This window comes from Dreissena polymorpha, chromosome 8 (genome assembly GCF_020536995.1).
Source record: "Dreissena polymorpha isolate Duluth1 chromosome 8, UMN_Dpol_1.0, whole genome shotgun sequence".
Classification (NCBI taxonomy): Eukaryota; Metazoa; Mollusca; class Bivalvia; order Myida; family Dreissenidae; genus Dreissena; species Dreissena polymorpha.
Window position 1 is genome coordinate 103480644 of NC_068362.1, and position 22357 is coordinate 103503000.

Consider the following 22357-nt stretch of genomic DNA (forward strand, 5'->3'; position numbering starts at 1 on the left):
GGCCCCAATCCCAACCCTGGGGCGCCCGCCCACAAAGGCCACACCCACCAAAAAAATCCATTTACTATAATTTTTTCATTTCTACACGGATTCACTTCAAATTGATACTGAACTTCTCTTATGACATTAGGGTCAATCTCAACTATGCATGGCCCCATAACCAACCCTGGGGCCCCGCCCACATAGACCACACCCACCCAAAATTGCCTTTACTATAATTTCTTCATTTCTACACCGATTCACTTCAAATTGATATTGAACTTCTCTTATGACAATACAGTCAATCTCAACTATGCATGGCCCCATTACCAACCCTGGGGCGCCCCGCCCACATAGACCACACCCACCCAAAATTGCCTTTTACTATAATTTCTTCATTTCTACACCGATTCACTTCAAATTGATACTGAACCTCTCTTATGACAATACGGTCAATCTCAACTATGCATGGCCCCATTACCAACCCTGGGGCACACCTAGGTCAAACATTCGGCGTGGGGATACGCGTCGGCCTCTGCCGCGCCATTTCTAGTTTGTGTTGCTGTTATTAAAACTATTGCTATTATGAACCACACTTTATTATATGTTGTGTTTTTTTCAATGTGAATATATTTTAATACGTTTGAAGAATAAATTCAAATAAAGTATGTTTTTAATGACAATTATATGTCGTATATGTCACCTTCGTGAAATAAGGTTTACAATCAAACACACGCAACAGATGAATAAAACATTATATTAAGTATACCACCTCGTTTGTCTACTCTTTCTTAATTTACGCATGATAAAGGCACTATTTCTTTGTTTCTTCAATGTATGTGATACATACTTGAGAAAACGTACACGATTGGTCCCGTTTAAGGAACCTTCCATTGCCATTGTAAAGGTAATCCCTTCCGGATCTTATTAAAGCCTAAACATATAAAATGGCATGTGCATTAAACGGATGCAAACAAACGTGTCGATGATGTGCAGAATCTATTCACGTTTTTTAAAACACGTAATCAGGCCTTACCCCATGATTTTTTTCCTACACGTGGTCTGAGACCCATAGTTCGAAATGGGTTCGATTTTGTTGTTAACTGTATGTGTCCTCTCTTACAACCCGTTTTGCAATAAACCCGTTTTGCACTAAATTTATTGCAAAACGGGTTGGAGTGTCTTATTGCAATTTGATTTTTTTATAACTACCCGTTTTGCAATAAATCCGTTTTGCAATAAAATCATCGCTCATTTATTGGCAATAATTTTATTGCAAAACGGGTTGGAGTGTCTTATTGCATTGTGAAAATTTTACAACAACCCGTTTTGCAATAAAATCATCACTCTTATATTAATTAATTCAAACGGATTGTAATAGTTAAAAGGGAGTTTCAAATGATGTATTCAAATAATATTATTTTTTTTAAAGTGAATTTTGACTTATAATTAAAATGCATGGAAGGTGGTGAATATCAATATTTAATACGATAAAACAACACAGAATGTGTTTCAAAAGTGATTTTAAACAATTGAGTACTAAAGTTAAAATGATGCAAAAATTATTGCAAACGAATTTATTGCAGCCGGGTTGTTATGCAAATATCAAATTGCAATAAGAAAACGCAATCCGTTTTGCAATACAATTATTGCATTTCTGGGTTTTGTTTCCTTCTGTACGAACTTGGTTGAAATCACTTTCCATACACATTATGTAATGTTTTATCATATTTAGCATGAAATCGATCACTTTCGATGTCGTTTTTTGTCTACAATTATACCTATGTCTTATTTTGAAAAAGAAAATCCATCTATACGAAAGTTTTTTTAGACTTTATTTTTCACAGTTTCCAATCAATGTGAATAAATTTGTACATGTGTGATGCGTATATTGCAAAACGGGTTCATTCCAAAACGGGTTATTATAAAAATTACAAATTGCAATAAGACACTCTAACAAGTTTTGCAATACAATTATTGCACAACGGGTTTATTGCAAAACGAGTTGTTATAAAAAATTAAAATTGCAATATGACAATCCAACCCGTTTTGCAATAAATTTATTCCAAAAAGGGTTTATTGCAAAACGGATTGTAACAAAGCATACGTAAATCAAATACCAGAGATTTTTTAGAAACAAGCGCAAATAAATTATAACTTGGCCAATCTTAATACGTATGTTACCTTTATTTATATATTGTTACGCTTATTGAGCGAGAGTGTTCGGAGATTCTTTTGGTTAAGAACGCTGGAGACTATGTACGAGAGAAGGTTTCTTCGAACCTGTGACCGAAGGCAGCGGCATGGATGGTTTCCGCAGGGCCGTCGCGAACAATTATCTAAGCGAGCCACCTGAAATTATAATCCAACACTTAAGGGATAATGAAAATCACCGACTTTCCATGAACAAAAATGAAATTCGAGTAGAAGAGAGATTCGGTACATAATACTATCCCTATCAGGTGTAAAGATCAAAGGGTGGACATTTGTGTGCGTATGGAAAGACCTTGTCCATATATACATGCATACCAAATATGAAGGTTACATCTGAAGCGACATAGAAGTTTTGAGCATTTTTCGAAACCTAAACGCAAAGTGTGACGGAAAGACAGACTGACAGACGGACGGACATGCGATCACTGTATGCCCACCTTCGGTGGCATAAAAACGAAACGGAAACGCGTTTTACTTTTCGGTTGAAGCTGGGATAGATCCACATGTGGTTCGGAAGCGCTGGCGTTAGATATCGATATGCCTAATCCGGGGTCCTTTACCGCCGACGGCCCACAAATGTCAGCGATTACCAATACTCGAACGATACGCATTCTCGGACGTTTTTTTAGAAAATCAATATTATTCCAACGCGAATATTTGAAACGCAAATATGCTGATGTTTGAAGTGAGACAAATATTTACATGTTTTATTGGCAAACATTAAACATCCTATCATCAATTGAAAATTCATTTTCACACGAAGTTGACGTTTCGAAAGTTTCGTGTCTGCCGGTAACATTTCGTGTTTCATTTAGTGAAATCATTTCTTGATCACACACGTATCAGCAATTTAAAGATTCAAATACTTACATTTTATGGTGCTTGCTCTTTTTTTTCTTACTCGCTCTCGTATTTTAATAGTCACAACATCCCTACATTATTTTGCAATTATTTGGTTTTCCAGAAGTAAAATACAATATTAACAATGATTACTCAATGTAACTCTTTGATGATGTTAATTAAGATCAAATTATTAAAATATTTTTCGGTTTTTGTTATCAGCCTTTCTATAAAATGTATTCAATCACAAAGCAAAAGAAACGTTCGCTTAGTTTACATAAAGATATTTTAAACAATGTAACATATTTGACTGACCTCTTTTGTTTATTATCAACGCCTTTTATATGAATTGACTAGTATTTTGTTTAGAACGATTTGACAAAAACACATTCATGTATGTATGAACATGTCTAATCATGACAGTTTTGTATGCAGTGAACGAGTTTCTTTTTATGATGAGTATATACATGTATACCCTGAAATGTATGATCTCCGGCATTTTGGTTAGCGCAATTGTTGTTTCACCCGTCTCTGACATCGGCGAATCAGGTTCAATCCCTGCTCCCTACGCATGTGAGCTTAATTGTGCCTTGTTCTGAGAAAACTGGGCCTAATGCATGTGCGTACAGTGTCGTCCAATATTAGCCTGTGCAGTCCGCACAGGCTAATCAGGGACGATACTTTCCGCTTTTATGTTAATTTTAGTTTCAAGGAAGTCCCTCCTTACCGAAAATCAAGTTTATGCGGAAAGTGTCGTCCCTGATAAGCCTATGCGGACTGCACAGGCTAATCTTGGACGACACTGTACGCACATGCATTAGGCCCAGTTTTCTCAGAACAAGGCACAATTGATAGTCACCATACCAGACAGGTGGGGTTTCCTTCGGGTGCATCGGCTATCCCCCACAGCACAGGGCTACACAAAAATGAATATTGCTTACTAACAAGAAAATATCTTGAAATGGCAGCTTTAATTCAAACTTTATTTTAATTCACAATATTCGTGAGTCTAGTAAGTGACATTGGAAGAGTGGTTAGGAAACACTCCGGGTCCTCACATAATGCAGCGAAGGACCTCATTAACCTCGAAGTAAACACAATGCAATATCCATGCTGTTTGGTGACTGAAACACCTTCCGTTCACGGTTATAAAATCGTCAAGATGGCGTGCGCAGTTAAGCAACCCTCTTTTAGGTAACACAGATGACGACAATAAGTTTGTGTATGCTTCATAAAGCGTCATTCAGTCAGCCTTTTACTTGCCTATACACGCATTTCGAGAGTTACTTTGTACATTTATATTTACCAGTTATTATAATTATTACGGTACTTTAACCAGTATTTTAAGGTATTATTATATTTATTTTCTAGCCTTATAGTAACATTATACGTGCATTCCTTTTTCCACAACTCTTCAAAAAACTATTTCGTCTGCTACACATGTAATCCACAATGGTTCTTTTCATTTAAATTTATGAGCTGGTTATTGGTTTGTTTGTTAAACAAATATTGTGTTCTTTATTGTATGATTATGTAAAAAACATGCATGCCCACCATATGGGCTGTCCGTTGTAGTGGCAGCCATTGTGTGAATACGATTTTTGTCACTGTGACCTTGACCTTTGACCTAGTGACCTGAAAATCAATAGGGGTCATCTGCGAGTCACGATCAATGTACCTATGAAGTGTCATGATCCTAGGCGTATGCGTTCTTGAGTTATCATCCGAAAATCATTTTACTATTTCGGGTCACCGTGACCTTTGACCTTGTGACCTCAAAATCAATAGCGGTCATCTGCGAGTCATGACCAATCTACCTATGAAGTTTCATGATCCTAGGCGTATGCGTTCTTGAGTTATCATCCGAAAACCATTTTACTATTTCGGGTCACCGTGACCTTGACCTTTGACCTAGTGACCTCAAAATCGATAGGGGTCATCTGCGAGTCATGATCAATCTACCCATGAAGTTTCATGATCCTAGGCGTATGCGTTCTTGCGTTATCATTCGGAAACCATTTTACTATTTCGGGTCACCGTGACCTTGACATTTGACCTAGTGACCTCAAAATCGATAGGGGTCATCTGCGAGTCATGATCAATCTACCCATGAAGTTTCATGATCCTAGGCGTATGCGTTCTTGAGTTATCATCCGGAAACCATTTTACTATTTCGGGTCACCGTGACATTGACCTTTGACCTAGTGGCCTCAAAATCAATAGGGGTCATCTGCAAGTCATGATCAATCGACCCATGAAGTTTCATGATCCTAGCCCCAAGCGTTCTTGAGTTATCACCCGGAAACCACCTGGTGGACAGACCGACCGACAGACTGACCGACCGACCGACATGTGCAAAGCAATATACCCCCTCTTCTTCGAAGGGGGGCATAAACATAAAATAGTGTATGCTTATTGTAATACAATTTGACCTTAAAGCGTACATCACACATTAATAAATATTTACGTGTATATTTGGTACTGAATTTATTGCCTTGTGGTAATGCAAACGACTGCTGGTATTCTAGTCAAAAGAGGTTCTAATATCTCTTCTTTGAGGCTCAAGTAAAATTTATATTGACAGTTTTGACAGTTTGACCAAAGAGCCTAACATATTGTCCAAAGCGAGGTCGGGTTTATGACCGCTATATCCGGAGTTGAAGTAGTTGTCGAGAAGTCAAGAGTCATTGCCTTGTGATATACTGATAGTAGAGATCTGTTGTCCAAACATTTAGTCAAATATAAAACAAAGTGTTTCGAATGGCATGGATTAAAATTACCAGGGTATCACTATCTCCCAAATATTTCTGAGGAAACGCCTGTTTCATCTGTGTAAGAAGTATTGAAATAACACAATTTTAATATATAACCTGTTATGGAATTTATCGAACAAAAGCCCGAATTGAAATCGCTTATAAAGCAATTTTTCTGAATCTTAATTAATCGGAATTCTACATTAAAAAAATAGCGTGACTTTAATTCTTAACAACCATCTTCGAATATAGGAAGTGATACGTGCATTTCTTACAAAAATAAAACGGATTGCACTAAGTAACATGCCATAAAAGCTCATAAAAAAATCCAATTTCAAATAATTTAAAAGGATATAAAAAATTCGGTTTTTAATTTCTTTGTTTAAACGAAACAAATCACTTACATATTTACATTATCGACCGGAACAAGTTTTATATAGACATAAAACATAAAGCCGCTGCTCTATTATTGATGGTTTGTTTACAAACAAATGAAAACATAAGAAACAAATATAAGAAAACAAAAACCATACATAAATGCTATTTGATATTAAGGTCAATTTAAAAAGTGTACTTCAACTTTAACGGATATGTTAAAGAAACATGTATCCCCATGCATCGCTTTATTAACATATGTAGTGCTAGTGGCGTATAAGCTTCTAAATAGAAATTACTAAATAAAATTACATCAGAGTTTATATAGATGTCGCGGTGGTGTAGATGATGTGACCGCCTAGCGATCGGGGGTTCGTGGGTTTCGATCTTACTCGGGGAGCGTTTTCATAAACTCCTCTGTAGACACCAAGTACTGGTTCTTCCCAGGAAACGGACTCGACAGTGTCCATATCTGCCAGTAATACCCGCGAGGGGAGTTCGGCAGTATTGAAAGATAGATATTGTTACTACGTTTAAATAAAAGCAATGCTTACACAGCTTTCAGTAGATTCTTTAAAAATCACAACAAATAAGCGTCCAGCCAGAGGCATATATCTAACGTATCTAACGAAATAAAATGGTATTCGTTTTTGCATTATTGACAATTGACTCAAAATACAAACTGGTAACATTTATTTTACGCAAAATAAAATACTTAAAAAAACAAAAAACACAGTCCACTTCTTAGTGTTAAAAAAAGTCGTAAAATCCTACAGCGTCAAACAGTACGAATGTCTCTTTTAAATGCGGTTAGGATGACAACGATGATAAGTTGATAAGCACTACTGCCCGATACTTAATCTGTGCCCTGCCATAACAAGATTAAGGAGCATTGCATACACACGAATTTTACCACACTAGTTTTAAAATACGTATGTGGGGATTTAGCCAGACTTGAACAATGACATGGTGGAAGGGGCTGAAAAGGGAAAAGGGTGACCTATTTCATAAAAATGTGTCGGGTGGTATATTTTGCTAATTCCACTTCAGTTAATATATTCAAACATCCATTCAGCATAATTCAACGAGGTCTGTTCTTTATTACAATTTGATGTAAATATCAATTAATTCTGCATGTTAATCTATAAAATTGTCAATCGCCAATATAAACGTGTTGGGTGTTCCTGTATTAACCAGATCATTGACAAAGAAAAAAGGGACCAAAAAGGGTGATGAATATTTTAAAAAGGGTGTGGAATCCAAATTATAAAGGAAACCCCCTCTATCTCTGCCATTCTGCTGTAGCTAAATTCCTAACGTATGTTATAAAAACTAATAAAACCCTGCAATTGTTATTAAAAGAAAAAAAAGGCTTTCCATATCCCGAAAATCACAGAGGGTGCGTTGTTATCTTGTTAAAAATATTGCATTGTTGGCATAAATATTAACCAAAAATCGTAAACAAAATTGTTTTATAGCATAATGTTAACAATAACAAAATAAAACATTGCTTAAACAAAATATTTAAACAGAGCAACCGTACAGATCATATTTTTAAGACAATAACTCAGCTCAACGGTATATATATAATCAACAATACACCATGCCATACATTGGTTTGAGATTGAAATCAATAGAGCCGCGTTCTGAGAAAACTGGGCTTAATGCATGTGCGTAAAGTGTCGTCCCAGATAAGCCTGTGCAGTCCGCACAGGCTAATCAGGGACGACACTTTCCGCTTTTATGGTATTTTTAGTTTCAATGAAGTCCCTCCTTACCGAAAATCAAGTTTATGCGGAGAGTGTCGTCCCTGCTTAGCCTGTGCGGACTTCACATGCTAATCTTGGATGACACTTTACGCACATGCATTAAGCCCAGTTTTCTCAGAACAAGGCTCAATAGAGCTATAACCATCAAATTTCCTTCAACTATTACACAATCCTAACTATGAGCTAAAAGGATGTACATACACTGGAGCACAAGCACATTACGGGTAAGTCATTATAATGTAATGACGCGTCTAAATAATACATGAAGCCACAGAGTGTTACGCTAGAATGTTTATAATGGAATTCTAAACACGTGCATTAAAGCTCGTAGATGCGGCGTCTCATCTGGGTCTGCGCTGTTTGCTTAAAGGAATTTCTGTAAGAAGTATTCTAAATAGAGAAATAAATATACTAGACATCCCTAATTTTGGAAATAATTTGATACAATTTTGAGGGAAGGGAGAGTCCACTAGGCATAAATGGGTTAATAGCGGACAAGGGGTAACTCCTGATCAGGGACAGCGCAAAGTCCTTGTAGAAAGAATACAACAATTTCAGATCGATGTCATCTTGATAAGGGCTTCGTTCAACTCATCACAAGCAAAAGTTTACAGAAAGATAATTCCTCAAGCAACCTGTATCATTACTATACAGAGATCTACTAACTTACTTGAGTCTTTGGGAAAAGGGGCTTAATGCATGTGCGTAAAGTGTCGTCCTAGATTATACTGTGCAGTCCGTTCAGGCTTATCGGCGACGACACTTTCCGCTGTTATGGTATTTACGTTTAAAGAAAGTCTCCTCTTAGCGAAACTCCAGTTTGGTGGAGAAAAGATGGGTAGAACAGGCTCTGGGACAACACTTTTCTCACATGCATTAAGCCCCTTTCCCGAGAGCAAGGTTCATTTTATTGAGTGATCTTTGTTTTATATTACCAACGAACAGCTATGAAACAATAAAAAAGTGTACATGTCCAATATTTTCAACGGATATTACAAATACATTATATGTACACAACTATCCATATAAGACGTTCAACAAAGAATACTTTTATTATACGATTTTTTTTTCAGTTAAAAAAATAGAACAAGAGTTCCGCGGTCGGAGACATATGCCCCCCAAACCTATTGACCCAATTTCAATAGGGGTCATCTACTGTCCAAGGCCAATGTACAAGTGATGTATCAAGCCAATCGGTAAATTCGTTGACGAGTTTTTGATCGGAAACGATTTTTACACTTATTGTGATAGTGACCTTGACCTTTGACCTAGTGACCCCAATTTCTATAGGGATCATCTACTGTCCAAGGCCAATGTACATGTGAAGTATCAAGCCAATCGGTCAATCCGTTCACAAGTTGTTGATCGGAAACGAACTGGGTCTACCGACAAACTGACAGACCGAACGATAGACCGACCGACATCCAGCAAAACAATATACCCCCTCTTCTTCGAAGGGGCATAACAATATATGTTTAAAAACGTATAACGTCAGATACAGGTTGCGTGTTTTGGTAGTGCAGTGTAGTAGTTCCCAATGCATCATCCGGATTACTGGTTATACCCAGCGTGCATGACGTTCGTGCTCTGTATAACCACGCTGGACTCTGTAATAAAACGTTTCGAGTATTTAGGAAAGCATTGATTCACTCTGCTTTGGTTTGGAGCATATTTGAAGAGAAAAGGATAAATTCCGAACTCCTTTAAAATACATCGAAAACAATAAACTCAATGAAATGGAATAATTTGCTTGAATCAAATACAACAACTGCAATGTCACGACCCACAGGAACATTGCTCATTATGATTAAGTGTTAACACTTTATACAGTAAACTCTGGTGGTGAGTATGTAACCGACATTTAGTGGTTTATAACCCGCGCATTAAAAAGGAGATCCCGCCATTCAAATTCAATATACCATCATACTAAGGCTGATGCATTCTGCGAACAGTCTAATAAAGTCAAGCAACGTACATCAAGTGTGTGTAAGTTTCTTCAGGAATATTTAGTACAAGGTGTATCATTTTGAAGTCGCCTCAGTTGAATACAGATAAGAGTACTGGTATAATACTTAAATTGTTTATTATATACTAAGATATATTATTGGTTTCATAATCGGATGTTCATGTATAGAATTCTTTTTGCAAATGTAAAAATACAAAATTAAAATAGTTTTTTTTTCATGAATATTTTGATTCGTTTTTTTAATCGTAAGACAGTTGAGTAGCCAGAGGCGGCCTTAAGCTGAGGCAGTCTAAAGGGTCTGTTGACACGACATCCAAAACTCTCACCAAATTTAGTTAATTTTACACTGAACACAAATTCATCAAGTGATTTAGGTCGTGTTTCAAAAAAAGGAGTAAATTTGAATTGTATCCCAGCTTTCCTCTAATGATGCGATTAAACGACAATACACTAATATTTTTCTGATAATAAAGTAGGTGGTATTTTATGAACTCATTACTTTTTAATCACTTAATGTGAGCCGACAACAACCTCGACGCGCATCAGTATGGCTATGACGCTATAAGGGGTATTAAATCGACACAACTATGTAATATTCCCTACTTTTACTCGGATTAACATTTTTGGAGATGTATATTTCGCTGTTTAACTCACGTGCTGACTGCATCACCACGGTACGGTCTCTCCTACAGCAGGCGCAGCAACCGCAGCAACACAAGCAGCAAAGTACGATTATACCGACCAGGACAAGGCCGCTAACAATCGGCACCCAGCTGAAATGTGTTAAAATGTATATTTCTTGGTCTGAAGCAGGTATGAATTTGTTACAATCTTGATTATTTTTGATTATCAAATGTTTGGACATGTGACTGTAAGAAAAAAAAGTATGCGTAAACAAAATATACGAAGAAAAGTTTATTAATGAAGGAAATGAGATTATGTCCTATTGCCGACGAAATTATTCCATAATTAATCCCAAACCAAGTTAATTGGTCCGTTAGGGGCTCGAACTTACATAAACCGGATAGAACACATGAAACCCGCACCAACAGTCCAGTGCTCTACTAATTGCCCTAGCCGGATCAAACTTGGAGCTTATAAAAATACGCATGATTATGCAAAAAGTTTGCGTTCCTTACACGTGATCCTCTATCCAGTTTTTGTCTTGGTCCCGATCCTGGAAGGGGACCAGGTCTGACTCATCGAGTGACCACTTGTTACCATGGCAATCGTCAACTGAAACTAACAAACGAACACATTGTAAAAGTATATGAAAATTATTTTCGGCTGAGAGCTGTTCTAAATAAAACTGTTATTGTGTATAACTTCACAAGGCGTAAACCGTAACTACAATGTATATACATCGGGAATGCCAATCGCGAGTAGTCTGTGTATATGTCAGAGTTTATTGTCAGGTCCCTGCGTCTTCTCGACTGCCTGTTTGTGCGCACCTGTCGGCGAGTATTCGATACTCACCTTCGTCATATATGAGTAAGTCTCTGAGATAACAGCGTTTAACCTATTTATGCCTAGTGGACTCTCCAATCCTTCGTCTCATCTGAGTCTACGCTGATTGCCAATGCCTTTTTTAGGCGCTAGGCATAAATGGGCTAATGCATGTACGTTAAGTATCGTTCCAATTTTCGGATGACACTTTCCGCTTTTGTGGTCTTTTCTAAACGAAAATCCACTCTAGGCGAAGAGTGTCGTCCCAGATTAGCCGGTGCGGACTGTAGAAGAAGCGGTAATCATAGTTGTAGTCGTAGTAGCAGCAGGCGTACTCGTAGCAGAGTAGTAGTAGTTGTTGTTGTTGCAGAAATCGCAATAGAAGAAGTTAAATAATAAGTAGTAGAAAGCTAACTCGATAGATCGCATCAAGAAACAAATGAATTTTGCACGAACAGTTGATCTTTTATTTTCTTTTGATTCATATTGTCTTCAATTTTACTGTCATATTTCCGGTTTGGCTTATACTTAAGATATTAACATTGTTTTCTTTCTCATTTTCATTTTTTACGAAAATGTGAGCTCACGCCATCATATTTATTTTGACTTTTGTGTCATTTTTCTAGTAATGGGACCGAATATTCGAAAACCGACCAAATATTCTAATCCAAAATTCATATTCAAACAATCTATTTTTTTCTTGAAAATATCTGATATTCTTTATTAAAACTTAAGTTTTTACAAATACAAAGTTGAATTTAGGTTATGTGCTGACGACTGTCGTGTAAGAGTACATGATGTGATAAAGCTGTCGTCATTGTTTAACTTTAAAGCAACACAAATAAAATAGCTGTAAAGCGATACCGGTAACAAAATTTTGATAACACTGTTAACAAAATGCCACAAAACTGAATGGTTGCCATACAGAACAAAGATCTATCAATAAACAAAGTTTGAAAAAATCGATGTGAGACGGCGGGAGAGCTCGTTTTATCTCTCGACCCTCTGTTATCTGGCGTTATCATGCGCTACGACAGCTTGTCCACCCACTTGATACCAATAAAAACATATATTAATTCTCATGACTTTGCACAATAGAACTGTGAAATATACCACAAAGTTTTGATATTTATAATAGCGTTGATACATTAAAAGTGATTTTAAAATAATAAATAAAATATTTGAAAAAATGTGTCAGAGAATCAATAAAAAGGGGCTGTCCAACATATTTTGGCATGTATTAAAGCTTGTCATTAACTGCTTTACATGCTTTTAATAAAGCAATCCTCGTAGTTTTCCAAAATATCGATTCGCGTCGAACGACGCTTTAATCTGTTGGACAGTCCCTTTAAGCAATAACACGTAATAATTATATGTAAGGCCGAGTTAGCGTTGTTTACAAGTACACCTTTCAATACGCCTTTGCCTCAAACGTAATTATTTCTTTTTTGAAATAATGAATAAAGTATAAGTATAAATGCGATATCAAAATCTATAGTCTTTAACTTTATGCATTTAACTTAAATACTTTCGGAGATATTAAATAACGATACTTTGTTACATTCCAGGCCGAGTGAGACTATTTAAAAGTATATAACTTAAAATATCCCGATGATATTCATTAGCGAAACTTTGTAACATTTCAGGCCGAGTGAGGCTATTTAAAAGTATATAACTTAAAATATCCCGGTGATATTCATTAGCGAAACTTTGTAACATTTCAGGCCGATGCAGATTTATTTAATAATACACTCCTGCTTTTGCCTAGATTTAACTATTTCGTAATTAATATTTCGTATTTAAATATCTTTTTAAAGGTAAACAATCTATAGCCTCAAATGAAGTTGGTGATTTTAACTGAACTAGCTCCGGAGAAGTTCTTAGGCGAAACTTTGAAAGATTTCAAGCCGAGTTAGACTTTTTAAAAGTACATGTCTGCCTTTCCGTAAAACGGGATTGTTTCTTTATAAATTCTTCCAATTGACGTATCATTTTAAAGGTTATCGAAAAATTTACACGTATAACAAAACACGTACATAGTCTCGGAGATATTCATTCGCGAATCTTTGTAAGACTTCAGGCTGATGCAGATTTTCTTATTGATAAGTACATTTATAAATTAACGTTGTATAGTTCAATATAAATTGAGAGGTAACATAAAAAGCAATAGCCGGAAATGAATCAAGAGATTTTTACTGAAGCATGTCAGAAGATATTCAGTAGAGAAACTTTAAAACTTAAAAAAAAAAATCAGGCCATGCAGAACTTTTGTATTGTTAAGTTTATATCTGCCTTTGCCTTAAACCCTTATTTTATTTATGTTTCTTAATTAAGTATCATTTTAAAATTAATATAAAAATCTAAAGGCTGAAATAGAAATGATGATTTCATATTAAACTGTTCCGGTGATGTTCTCTATATTTTCTAAACGGATCTATTGCTTTATTTAATTTTCCAAATGAGTAAATTTTAGATTAAAATGTAAAACAGGAAATTCATAATTATATTGATTTTACCTTCACTTATTACGGATAAATAATGTAAGCAAGACAATAAACATATCAATGACACATCAGCGATAGAGGCGCAAACGCATTCTCTTCAAGGGGGACCATGTCCCCATTGTGAATTTCTTTATAAATACTAATCAAAACGTTTTCGCAGCCTTGTACATTTTTATATTATCTTTAAAATGATACGTGAATCAGGAGTATTTGTAAAGAAACAATACAGTTTAAGGCACAGGAGCCAGTAAAAAAAAGTATATGTAAGAAAAATATACTTTTATCTTTACTTTTTTTACTGGCCCCTGTGGTTTAAGGCAAAGACGGATATTTACTTTTGTATATTTCAAGATCTTTGACGCAAACGCATGTGCAGGCATGTGGTGTAAGAACCCATCATGATATTGAAATAAATTAAGACTAATATTGCGTTTCATTATGTTCTCGTGCAAAAACACGAAACTATACTTATCCTGTCACATGCCTTTAAATCAGCCCGATAACCAGGTAACCTAATATCCCAAAAGATATTAGGCTAGATGACCACGTGACCTCAAATATCCGTCAGTTGCTGGACACGCATGCGCACGCCTGTACTATTTTCTATTTTTAAAATATACATGTTTTCAATATAAAAAAATACAACATAAGTGTAAAGTACTGTTTGTTTAAAAAGTATTATTTTAACAGCATAATTTCGGCTTTGTGTATTGAATTAATAACGATTGACTCGATTTCTGTGTTGTTTAACAAGACGGAAGCTAGCCTAAGCGTTTTGCATGACTTGACGTCACAATGTTTTTGCTGCGGCGTGTTTTTTCCCATATTAAATATTTAAACACAAAATACTGGAAAATTATATATTTTAGAAACATGTCAACGAATATTGTAAATGTGAAAGGATAAATAGAATAATAGGTTGGTGACATAGATGGAGAATGGTTATCTGGCTCGTCGGAGGATCTTATCGGGTTCGCCGAAAACTTCCTCCGACTTGCCAGATAACCATTCTTCATCCACGTCACCAACCTATTATTCTCTATATACCCCACATGCTTAAGCGTCCAATCGTCACGAATGAATGATTTTATCGTGAGCTTGCTCAGAATGTAGTCAATGCTCACATTAAAATTATTAACCAAAATCTTACCTCTTTACTGAGATATTCAAGTTTGAAAAGTTTTGCGTTAGACAAGTTTCCAAGTGTAGTTCTTATTGACAAACACAATTAGCTTCGTGGACATGAATTTTACTGAAAAATCAAAGCAAGTCAAATATCTATAGGTACTCTGTACTAAGTGCACATTGATTTATATTGATTTCATCAACACGTATAGTACATAATCAAGAAAAACATGTTTTATTATTTTTTTTGTTAAATATAGTGTTGTTGTTTTTCTCTTTTTATAAAAGTGTCTTTGGATTTTTTTTGTCATGGCTTAATTATCTGAACTTAAGATAAGATAAGATAAGATTTATTTTGAGTCGGCAATACATAAATAGACAACATAAGCCATTAAGGCTTTTGAACCGACTATATAAACATGTGTATAAATGTAACAAGTATAAAACAGCTACAATATGAAAATAAAATATAGCAAAATTAAGTTAAAAGATATGATATGCATGCTAATAAGTTAATGAAATCACAGTATTACATTCTAATAGTTTTCATACTATTTAAAGAAATATTGTGCAGGAGGCCGCTGATCTTGATCTATAAGTTGATCTAAAAAATAAAAAATAAAAAAAATGCCGTAAAGAATTGTGAGTTTAAAGAATAAGAAGAAACCAAACACAAAATGAGCTAAGAAAGTGGGTAAACACGAGGTATCAAATTGAAACAGATTCGAATTGAACTGGTCAGCAGCTTCCTCACAAATAAAAGGTTGCAAGTACACATAAGCAAATATAAAACTGACAAGCACAGCAAGTACACATAAGCACATAAAAACTGGCAAGTACACATAAGCATATACAAACTGACAAGCACAGCAAGTACATATAAGCACATATAAAACTGACAAGCACAGCAAGTACGTATAAGCCCATATAAAACTGACAAGCACAGCAAGTACATATAAGCACATAAAAAACTGACAAGTACACATAAGCATATACAAACTGACAAGCACAGCAAGTACTTAAAAATTATGCTTGTACTAAATATTAACATAACCACGCCAAAACCACACATGCTATTCGTGTCTTTTTCTTATTGCAAATAAACAGTTAAACTGTAACGAATGTTAGCTTACCTTCAATCAATTGCTGTTTCCCGAGTTATTAATCATTAACGTGGCACCAGAGTATACAAAAATGAATAAACATTATGAAGTGAGTGTATAGACTACATGCAATAAAAATATGAAACGCAGCTTATTTAACTTAAAATACCTTATTTGCGGATATCTACTCTAGTACAGCATAATCGACTTCGACACTGTATTTATAACATACCAACGGTAACGTCTTCGCATTTTATATCTCAAATTAATGGCAGGCCTATTTCAGATTGTAAAACATGCACTAATATATTTAAAATAAATGCACTTACCCCAAATCACCAATAAACACACGAATAACACACAAAAAGTATGCATGGTTGTTGCAAGCGTGTCTTGCGTTCGCAATATGATATCGATGATTTAGGAATCGTCACATACCAGTTTCGTGATACATGTACTTTTTGTGTAAAGAGGGATCGGATGTTTGTGCGCATGTTATTTCTAAATATAGATCTAATGGAGTTAGGGCATTTTCTGAAAACCGGTTAGGCACGATAACGTTGGAGAATCTAGGAACCAATAGTCAAGGCTCAGTAACTTCCCTTGTTATATATGAACATGTTTAACGTCCTTGTTCGAACCACAGGCAGCAGTATCATAAATTTGCCCCCACCCCCGAGCTTACCACAGGGGTTCCAGATTGTTGAATGTACACCTATTGTGTATGGTTTGACTTTTCAACAACGAATATTGACAAAAATACACAGTTTGAAAAAATAACCCTCGTATAGGTATTATATATACACAAAATATGAAACGCACTACATGCCTATTGCTAAAAGATTGTGGAACACACAACGGATTTTAATGATTGTAATTCGGCTTCTTTCTGAGCTGCACCATCAACATTAAAAAAAAAAGAATTATAAAATAATGGGTTCCGAATGTTGCTGTGAAAGGATATAACACATAAGTGTATTTACTTCAATACATAAAACTTGAGAACAGTTATGTTACTTTGGTGATTGTCCACTTACACTACTACTTGTTCTTAAAAAGTGATTTTCTCTTTGAGTGCTGTTTAATTGCAGTGAAATGGTATTTATGTTTAAGTTAAGTATACGTAAATTTAAAGCGATTATTTCTGAGTTACATGCGAGGTTCATATTAAAAGATGAGGCTTAAAACCGGTTTAAGCCCCAACAAATTTATTGACAGATTTAAGGCGTGGACCAGTGTTTTATGTGAAATGTTGTGATGTACATATAAAGGCGCTTTGTCAATTGCCTTTAACAAAATAATGGCAGACGGTTACCAAAATTTATCTTCAAATATTTTCATTTGTGTTCCTTTATATTTGCAATTATTTTTCTAACTCAACTATCGTTAATAAGGGTACTGTCGATTTGGTTATATAATCCATATATCAATAATAACAAGAAAACCACTATTATACTACGTTAGTTATGGCGATCCATATAGCCTGGACCAATATGGGTAGCTCACGGTTCTTGTTCAATTGCCTATACTTACAGTATCAGCTTCAGTGTGTGTATAACGGCGCACGTTTGTGTTGCATTAAATTTAAATAAAAGGTATCATCTCGACCCAAGACAACTCATGTCTTGTACTCTTTAAAATTGAATATACATAATACCAGTTTATTATTACACTCAGCACATTTACAAATGCGATATGAGGTACAATAATACAAATACATGTTCAAATAATTTAAGATACAGGACAGACTGCGGGTATACACTATTATTACGCTGTGTGTTTATATGTAAAATATACACAAACATCAACAGTAAACAAGCTTATGAACATATTAGAAAGTATGTAATGCGATAATTATGCAAACAAGATGTCAACAAAACAAAGACAATAACATGTTGTGTGCCGGTTGGCTAATGCATTCTGTTCAAAACTTCATTTAAGAACATGGTTAGATTCAATAGTATGTGATTGTTCTTTACGTTCATTAAGGCGTAAAAACTTAGGCAATTACTGTTTCTAATATATTTTCGAGGTATAAGTTTTTTTTTCGTGATTCGTTGAATACAGTACATTTAAAAAGGTAATGATATTCGTCACCAACTTCGCGAGCGTTACATAAAGTGCATAGTCTATTACAACGTTCTATGTTTGACCATCTAAGTTTTTCATTTGGAAGTTGGTTGTTACACATTCTAAAATTAACAATGGTTTTTAAAAGGCGTGGAGGTAGGACATCAAGGTAATACTCGTATTTATGTTCGGTTTTGTATATGCGATAGTTTAGACATTTGTTTGATTCAAAGATACTGCTGTGCCAATTTTGTACATACTGGTCCTTAAGACTAGTTTCTATCTTTAGTAAAAGTGATTCTCTAGAGTATAGATAATCCTGGTTTAGCCACACATGACTTAAAACACATTCATCAAGGATATATTTTACGTGGCGTAACCAGTTATATTCTCTCCCGTTTTGGAAATAGTCAAGATACATAAATTTATACATCATAGATGATAGTTTAACATTATTAGATATTAGGCTGCACCAAAAACCAATAATTTTCTTCTTCATAGCTATATATATTGGATATCGACCAAGGTCACCATAAAGCATAATATGTGGTGTACTACGTTTGACCTGTAGTACGTGTTTCAGAAAATCAGTATGAACTTTTTCTAAAACATTAACATTTGAATAGCCCCAAACTTCACATCCGTATGTTCAATTGGCAATATTGTAAAATCAAAGAGTTTTAGTTGACATTTAATAGACAAGTCCAAATGTCTAATTTTTTTATATAGGCTAAATAATCCTTTTCTAGCTTGTTAAACAATATGCTTTTTAGCTGTTGCGAAAGTTCTGTTTTTTTTTGAAAAAAACAACACCAAGGTATTTAAATGTATCTACAACTTTGATCTGGTGATTGTTTACTATAATATTTCGATTTCTATGGGAACGATCACCAAATACCATGACCTTAGTTTTATCAAAATTTATGTCTAATTTCCACAATGTACAATAATCTTTAAACGTATGTAATACAGATATGAGGTCTTCCTCTGAATTTGAAAATACAACAGTATCATCTGCGTACAGTATAACTATTAGTTTTAAATACATATCTAGGTGTTCATCTGAAATATTAACACTTACATTATTATGCTCTACCAAATAATGTTCTAAGTCATTAAGAAAGAGAGAAAAAAGGATCGGTGAGAGGTTTTCGCCCTGGCGCAAGCCTCTTCCGCAGGGGAAGAAATTTGAATACTCTTTGTTAACAAAAATACATGATTTTATGCCACTATACATATTCTGTATGATTCTTAGAAAGTTTCCATCAATATTATATCGCATTAGCTTGCCCCAGAGACCCACTCTCCATACAGAGTCAAGAGCTTTTTGGAAATCAATAAAACAACAGAATAACTTCTTATTTCTGCGTCTACAAATTTCAGCTAGGGTGTGAAGAACAAAAATATGGTCAACAGTGGAATGATATTTTCGAAGGCCAGCTTGGTTAGGGTTTAACAAATTATTAGTTTTAAAACCGCCGTAAATAGTTTGCCAACACAGCTCAATATTGTTATAGGCCTATAATTTTGTGGATCATCTTTTGCTCCTTTGGTTTTAAAAATTGGCACAATTGAGCCGACAAGCCATGATTCTGGTATGAATCCAGTATTTAGTACTGTATTAAACATTTTTTTATGCAAAGGCATTACAATGCTGCGTGATGCTTTAATGTATTCATTTGTAACATGATCTAGACCACTAGCCTTTCCTGGTTTCAATTTGTGTAAGCATTTTTAAATTTCATGTATAGTAATTTCGGTATTAAGGCTATGATTTACATGTACATTTGAAAAATCGGTATCAACATGTACGTTTGAATTTACATTACTAATATTCAGATTTTTAAAAATTTCGAAAAAGGTATCAGTGTTCACATCTTCATGAACACTTCTTGTATCTAAACTGTTAATAAAGTTCCAATAATCTTTCGGGGATTTACTCCGCATGTTTTTAATTTTATGTTTTGATGTGTCTTTTATGTGTTACAACAGATTTTCTTATAATATGTTTATATTTTTTCGATACCTGGATTAACTCAGTTTTAGCCTCGGTGTTTTTTACAAAACTGTATTTACGTTTGCACCTATGATAATTAATTCTTGCAGTTTTAAACTCATTAGTAAACCAAATAGCAGGTTGCGTGTTATGATGTTTATTATTTGATTGGGTTGTTTTAGATGTTCCAAGAGTCATGCGGGCAGAGTTAACTAATGCATTTTCAATAGAGCTAACGATCTCATTTATATACACCTGACTAATTTCCGAATAATCAACATTAAGTCGCTGTAAAGCGTCTTCAATTAGAGATAAATCAATGTTACTTATAAAAGATTGCTCCTTACTATTGTCCCATTTTCTTATTCTCTCTTTCATGTCAACGTTTTGGTCAGGGTTACACAATTTTACATGCAAGTGAAATTTTAAACAACAGTGGACATCTGATATTAAAGAGCAATACTCGCTTACACTAATTTTTTTTAATAGACTCGTATGATGATAAAACATAGTCAACAACGGACGTATCCTTACATGTGAAATTTCCAGTTTTATCCGAGAATGATCTACCATTTAGAATGACAAAATCGTTAGAACGGCAAAAATCAGTTAACAGTCTACCAAATCGGTTTACATGACTGTCTTTCGAGCAACGCTTATATAACATATCATTGTTTTTAATACATCGTGCACATTAGTATCAAAAATAGCAGAAGTGTCTATATTTAGGTAATCATATAAACTTTGAGCTACTTCCGCAATATCTGAGATATTAGACGTTCTGGCATTAAAATCCCCAAGTAAAATAACATACTTATTATTTGAGTTAAACTCTTTTTTTTCAGCATAGAAAAGATCAAGTATAATTTGGTTAAAGTATTTTGAACTTTTGGGTGGTATATAAACAGCCCCAAATATAATGTCTTCATCGGTATTTATAATGGTCTTAGATATTTTCAACCACTGCACATATTCACAATCGTTAGTGATTATAGATACACAATTTGAAATGTCTTTCTTTATAAAAGTTGCAATACCGCCAGATTTTTTATATTGCTTTTGGGAACGATTTTTAAGAAGACACTTATAATTTTCAATTTTTACAATGTCTAGGTCATCGCAATGTGTTTCAAAACATGAAAAAATAATTAAGTTTACGAACTCCGGAATATTAAGTTTTGACTTCAAACCACAAACGTTCAGGCAAAAATACTTAAGGCCACCGCGGCTCCTCTAAAGTTGAGTGGATTCAGGCACATTTCCGGGTTGCGATGACGGCTTATGTCCTATTTGGGGTCTGTTAGGCGCCCATCGCCGTTGCGGTTGCTGTGCGCTTTCGCGCTCCCCACCTGTCCTTCCGGTATGGGGTTCACGAGATAACCGCTGTTCTTGAGACACATCGATCTCCCCGGCTCTCACTTCCCTACCGTCGACGAACAGCCTGTCGTGCACTAGGACGGTTCGTTTATTCTGCGCACGGTAATGGAACATTAGCGGGTATAGTTCACGGCGCTTCTTTTCGATTTCTTCAGAGAATTGTTCGTTTATTCTATACCGTGTCCCTCTTAAAAGGTATCCGAACCGACGAACGTCTTCTCTATCTTTGAAAAAGGAAAATTTTGCCACTATAGGGCGCGGAGAAGGTCTTGATTGTGTAATGTGCACCTGTTCTGCTTGTTTGTATTACTTCTTCAATGTTCGTGAACACTAAGTTGTCTCGCATTTCCCTGCACTTACTGTCAATGAGTTGGGTCCTAAGCTCATCATGCAGATCTTTTATGTCGTCAAATGATTGTTTCAATGATTTGTTTTCATCGCACACCTTATCAATTTTTTTAGCCTGTTCTTCAATATGCTTTTGTTGTTTTAGTTGTTGCACACTGATACTGTCAAACCCAGAACTTAAAAACTCAGTGGAGCGCTGAAATTCTCGGTTGGTTGTCTCGGCGATGCGAAGTCTCTGGTCCATATCGTAAACTTTAACGTTCAACTCACCGATACTTTTCTCGATAGCGTCCAATTTATCAAGTTTATCTAACTTATTAAGACACTTTTCTTATTTGTCGATCTTCTCAAATTGTTCTTGCATCTTATCAATTTTACTCACCAGCTTATCAAACTCTGTGAGGGTCAACGTTACGACATCATTTTCACGCGCTGATGCGATAATATTTCCGGTGTCAAGGTCGAGATAAGACAGATCTCCATCGACAGAGT

General features: G+C 35.2%; 1 long non-coding RNA gene across 1 annotated transcript; it reads right to left on the reverse strand.

Annotated features, from left to right (window-relative positions):
* Positions 1 to 6837: 6837 nt before the first annotated feature.
* On the reverse strand, positions 6838 to 16571 carry LOC127841852 (uncharacterized). Its single transcript, XR_008031365.1, has 4 exons — positions 16404 to 16571; positions 11036 to 11138; positions 10551 to 10669; positions 6838 to 9537 (listed from the first exon to the last, which is right to left on the reverse strand). It is a non-coding gene; the product is annotated as an uncharacterized LOC127841852 (long non-coding RNA).
* Between the last annotated feature and the right edge of the window lie 5786 nt (positions 16572 to 22357).